Source organism: Mastomys coucha, unplaced genomic scaffold, assembly GCF_008632895.1.
Source record: "Mastomys coucha isolate ucsf_1 unplaced genomic scaffold, UCSF_Mcou_1 pScaffold22, whole genome shotgun sequence".
Classification (NCBI taxonomy): Eukaryota; Metazoa; Chordata; class Mammalia; order Rodentia; family Muridae; genus Mastomys; species Mastomys coucha.
The window spans coordinates 129,954,639-129,960,865 of NW_022196905.1; positions in this window are offsets into that span (position 1 = coordinate 129,954,639).

Below are 6,227 nucleotides of genomic sequence, written 5' to 3' on the forward strand. Positions count from 1 at the left end.
TGGGAGTTGTAGTTTGACCCGCGGCGAACTGAATTGCAGAGCCGACCAAGGACAAAGGGGAGGTGGAGACTACATCTCCCAGTGGGCATAGCGTGCAGGCAGAGGCGGACCGGATGGGGGGCAGGGTCTAAACCCGCAGCCGCTGGGGACCCCTGGCGGGGATGCAGTCTGCACTAGTCTAAGCCAGTGCTGATTCACGGCCTCGCCCTGTGGCCTCTGGGCAGTTGTGAGAAGAGAAAAGGCTGGGGCCTCCGATCTGGACTCTGAAACTGGTCATGGTCGGAGGGGTGGGGGTGGGGGGCTAGGAGGGTAGGGGAAGAACACGAGTATAAAGTAGGCAAAAGAAGTGCAGACACCGTAAATCCAACCACCACCACCATCGAAAGGATGAGTGAGCCTGCCCTAGAGATGGCCTCGTGAATGGTGCAACCCTTGGACAACTAACTGTCTAACACACACACCAAGGTTGCAGTCTCCAACGATGCACTTTAACATCGGACTTAACTGGATGAAATCATGGAATGACACATATCCGCCCGGTAAATTGCTTATTTTTCCCTAAATGGTGTAGCTGCCTGCAGACTAACCTGGGGGACTCCCTTCTTCCTCTCCAGTAAACTGGATCAATGCCTGCCTGAACTCACACCCCCTATAGTTTTTTACTACATTTTATTTTCGTATTGGTTTTATGGGTTGTTTGGTTTGAAGCAGGGTCTTACACCTCTTAAGGTGGCTCCAAAGTTCTGCAGTTATCGGCATGCACCAACACAATGGCCTTGACTGCATATTTTATTTGCTTCATCTATTCAACACGTTGAGCAACTACCCTGTTCCAGTGACTTTGTACATTAGCGCACAATACACAAAGCCGACAAAGCACTCAGCTCAAGAAAATAGGAGACAACTGTTTGAAAAGTTGTAAGGCTAGCACACCTCTGCCCTCTACCCTCAACTGGGATAACAGGAGGGGCTGGACTGCCCTTTCCCCAGGGGCTCTTCCCTACATAATCCAGATATTTTGTTTACCCACCCCTTGTTTTGCTCCTTCTGTACATTTGGCTTCCTAGCTGGTTCCCCTCTCTTCATGGTTCAGAGTCGTGACCACTCTGGACTCTTCCAGATGTGTCTGCCTCTGATTATGTCTCCCTTATATCTGTAATAAACTTTCTCCTTGGCCATACCTTAGGACCACTTATATCTCCTTTCCTTTCCTTTTTATTGATTTGTTTTACATTCAACAACCAGGATTGGTCTTTAACCCCAGCATCAGGAACACAGAGGCAGCCAGATTGCTGATAATTCCAGCCCAGACAGGGCATCTCAAAGATGAATGAATGAATGAATAAATGAATGAGTGAATGGGAAAGAAAATAGAGGTTAGAAGATCCCACTACCATATAAACCAAATGTGGTGGCACACACAGGTAATTCTAGTACTTGGGAAATGGACAGAAGACCAGTATACCATGTTGTCCTTGATTACATAGCAAATTCAAGGTCATTATGGTATACATAAGACACAGGAAAAGAAAAGAAAGATGAGGGGCTGAAGAGGTGGCTCAGTGGTTAGCTTTGCTTGCTTCCAGAGAGCCCCAAGTTCGGCCCTCAACACCCAATCTACTGGCTTATAAGTGCCTATGACTCTAGCTCTAGGGAATCCAATATCCTTTTCTACCCTCCTTGGGGACACAAATGTAACAAAACATAAATAAAAATAAACCTTGAGCTGGGCAGTGGTGGCACACACCTTTAATCCCAGCACTTGGGAGGAAGAGGCCAGCCTGGTCTTTGGAGGATTTCTGAGTTCGAGGCCAGCCTGGTCTACAGAGTGAGTTCCAGGACAGCCAGAGCTACACAGAGAAACCCTGTTTCGAAAAACCAAACCAAACAAACAAAAGTTTTTTAAAAAATCAACCTCTGGGCCCAGAGCAAACAGGGACCAAAGCAAGAGGGAAGGAGAAGAGAGAAAAAAAATTCAACTTCTAACACCACAGGAAAAAAGTATTTTCAGGTGGATGGTGGCTCATGCCTTTGGAGGCACGTGGGAGGCAGAGGCAGGGGGATCTATGTGAGTTTAAGGCCAGATTCTATAGAGTGAGTGCCAGGACAGTCAGGAGTACACAGAAAAAAAAAAAACACGTCCAGTGAGAGAGCCTGTGGACACCTGTAGACCAGCCCCAAACTCACACAGATCACCCTGTCTCTGCCTCCCTAGTGCTGCAAGCTAAGGTATTCACTGTCACGTACCTGGGACACTGGGACAGATTTATTAATAGGTTGTTTGACTGTTTGGTAGTTCATGAAATTCTAATGGGGTCACGACTGAGACAATGAGGGGCATTAAGTGACATGCTAAGTAATTCAGGGTTGGAGTTAGATGTTTTCATTGGTAGTTTCTAAGGTACTGTGACTGCTACCCAGGGTCTTGCATGGATGCTTCCCAGCTGAATCATATCCCCCACACCCCAAAATATTTTTTAAAGATTTATTTATTTATTATATGTAAGCACACTGTAGCTGTCTTCAGACACCCCAGAAGAGGGCATCGGATCCCATTACAGGTGGTTGGGAGCCACCATGTGTTTGCTGGGATTTGAACTCAGGACCTTCAGAAGAGCAGTCAGTTCTCTTAACTGCTGAGCCATCTCTACAGCCCCCCCAAAATGTTTTTTTTTGTATTCACCTAGCCCTTCCCGTGCCCAGGAACTAAGTCGTTTTTAAGTAATAAATGAGGCCTCTCTAGTATTCTAGTGTCTGATTGGTGGGCTGATTAGATGATGGTGTTTGTTTTTCCAACTTTCCCTTTTATTTTAGAAAATGCTGATGGTTTTTCTGTTCTGAGATCTGGCCTCATATAGTTCAGGGGAACTTAGACCTGTGTAGCCAAGGATAACCTTGGATAGATACATCCTATAGACCCAGGATAACTCCTGATCCTCTCTCTCACCTCTGCCTCCCAGGAACTAGACTACGCACCTCAGGTCTATCGCCTGTTTGGTTTTGGTTTTATTTGTTTTTTTGTTTTTTTTTTTTTCCTTTTGAAACAGTCTCACTCTGTAGCCAGGCTAGTCTGAAACTCACTATATAACCCAGGCTGGCCTTGAACTCCCAGCCATCAGTGTGCCTTAGGCCTCAGAATATAGGGGCGACAGGCATGAGCCACCACACCCTTCACAGGATATTATAACAATGGTAGAAAACAGTCAGATCTTCACATTGTCTTAGGATCCAAAATTACTGCAGGACCTGGTAGATCGAAAGCATACAGAACATGTAACATCAAGCAAACATGAGGCCTGGGGAGATAGCTCAAAAGTTAAAAGCATGTGCTGCTCCTGCAGAGGACCCCAGTTCAATTCTCAGCCCCCACATGGCAGGTGACAACCATCTGTAACTCCAGCTCCAGGGGAATCTGATGTCTTCTTCTGACCTCCACAGGCACCAGGCACGCCATGCACTGCACATACTTGCATGCAGGCCAAGCACTCAGACACATAAAATAAGGAAATTGAACATTGTGCACCAGTGAATGACCGTAGGCAAACCCCTCTAATGTGTTTGGAAGATTGAGGCAGGAGGATTGTCCATAAATTCGAGACTAGATTCAGCTACAGAATAATTGCCTGTCTCAAAACAGATGGGTTGGGGAGATGGCTCAGTGTTTAAGAGCACTGACTGCACTTCCACAGAACCTGGATTCAATGTGTAGCTTCCACATGGTGGCCCACAGCCATCTGTAGCTCCAGTTCCAAGAGATCTGACACCCACTTCTGACCTCCACAGACATACACACTGTACACAGATATACATGTAGACAAAACACCTATATACATAAAATAAAATTAAAAATTAAAAAAAAAAGTAATCCAAAAAGAGGGCTAGCAAGATGGCTCAGAGGGTAAGGGTGCTTACCACCAAGCAGAGTTCAATCCCAGGGACCCACATGGTGGAAAGAGAGAACTGAATCCCATAGGTTGTCCTCTGACCTACACACATACACACACACACACACACACACACCCCAGTGCATGTGCCCCTCCATACACGCACAAAATAAAGTACAGAAAGAAAAACCCAAAACGGGGAAAAAAGAATGAATGAATGAATGAGATCAGTAAGTGAATGACTGCAGTTTTGATGTGCTGCTCTGCCAAACATGTAAGGGACAGACCAAATGGAGAAAAATTCAAAAAATCGTTCTGCTCCCCATCTTCTCATGCACAGGATTTGGCCCGGTCTCTTCTCTTATCATAACACCAGGCAATAGCCAGATCCCAGTGTAAAAACAAAACAATGTATTATTTTTAAGTATAGTTCATTTAAGAAAATACTAGTAGTGATGTATTATTTTTAAGTATACAGCTAATATGTTTGGAGTTATTTAAAATTTATATTGAGAAAAATGTATTTTCACTATTGCTGTAGATGAGCACTTACATAAGACTGTTAAATTGATTGCTGTTTTATATCAAACAACTTTTATAATATTTTTTTTTTTTTTTGAGACAGGGTTTCTCTCTGTAGCCCCGGCTGTCCCGGTACTCACTCTGTAGACCAGGCTGGCCTCGAACTCGGAAATCCGCCTGCCTCTGCCTCCCAAGTGCTAGGATTAAAGGCGTGCGCCACCACCGCCCGGCTATAATATTTATTTTTATTGTTATAATATTTTATAAATTTTAAGGAATATGACAAAAAAAATATTGTAGGTATTGAAGGGGGGTCTCTGGGAGGAGTGGGGGTACAAAAGGGAAACAAGAATGTGATTCAATTATATTTAATTAAAATATGTTTTTAAATGCTAACAAATTCAGATAAATTGAAATCATGTAACTTTTCTCATCATAATACAATAAAAGTTTAAAACAAACAAACAAACAAACAAAAAAACCCAAACCTCCTCACTTCCTCTGGCTCTGAGGAGGCCTCCGAGTCACTCTTCTTCTCTGTAGACCCTAATCCAATCTGTGCAGTTTGTCACCAGAGCTGCCTGAGTGTCTTTAAACAGGCCAGTAAATGAAGCACCGAGGTGTATAGTACACTTGTAATACCTGGAGTTGGGAGGTGAAGGCAGGAAGATCAAGAGTTCAAGGCCTTCGAGGCCAGCCTGGTCTACAGAGTGAGTTCCAGGACAGCCAGGGCTACACAGAGAAACCCTGTCTCAAAAAAAAAGAAAAAAGAAAAAGAGGTCAAGGCCAACCTGAGTTGTGACCTTGTGTCAGAAAAGAAAGAATTAATTAATTAGCTAATTAATTTATGGACATTAGACAGACTTGTACCTTATTTCAAAATAAAAGAGTTATTATTATTATTAATAATTTTCTATTTTGAGATGGTTGAGATGGCCTATCTTTCAACTCTCTGTGTAGTCCCAAGCTGGCCTTGAAGTCCTGATCCTTCTCATTGGTCTACCTCCCACACACTGGATTAAAGACCTTTACCACCAGGGGCTGGCTCAGCGGTTAAGAGCACAAACTGTTCTTCCGAAGGTCCTGAGTTCAAATCCCAGCAACCATATGGTGGCTCACAACCATCTGTAATGGGATCTGATGCCCTCTTCTGGGGTGTCTGAAGACAGCTACAGTGTACTTACATATAATAAATAAATAAATCTTTAAAAAAAAAACGATTTATAAAAAAACAGATGGTGGGCAAGGGAATAGCCAGGAAGAGATAATGCATCCCTTAAAAAAAAAAAAAGACCTTTACCACCAAGACAGGCTTTAAAGAAAGACAAAAGAATAAAACCAAGAGGGGGCATGGAGTAGAGAGTGGGTGAGACAGCTCAGTGGATAAGGGCATGTGAGAAAGTTTAGCAAGCTGCCATCCCAGAACTCACTTAAAGGTGGAGGGAAAGAACCCACTCCACAAGGGTGTCTTCTGACCTCCACATGCCACACACACACACACACACACATACAGCGACACACACATACAGTGACACACACACACACACAGACACACACAGACACACACACACACAGACACACACAGAGAGAGACACACAGACACACACAGACACACATACACACATACACACACACACACACAGAGACACACAGAGAGAGACACACAGACACACACAGACACACATACACACACACACACATACACACACGCACACACATACAGCGACACACACACACACACAGAGAGACACACAGAGAGAGACACACAGACACACACAGACACACAGACACACACAGACACACATACACACACGCACACAT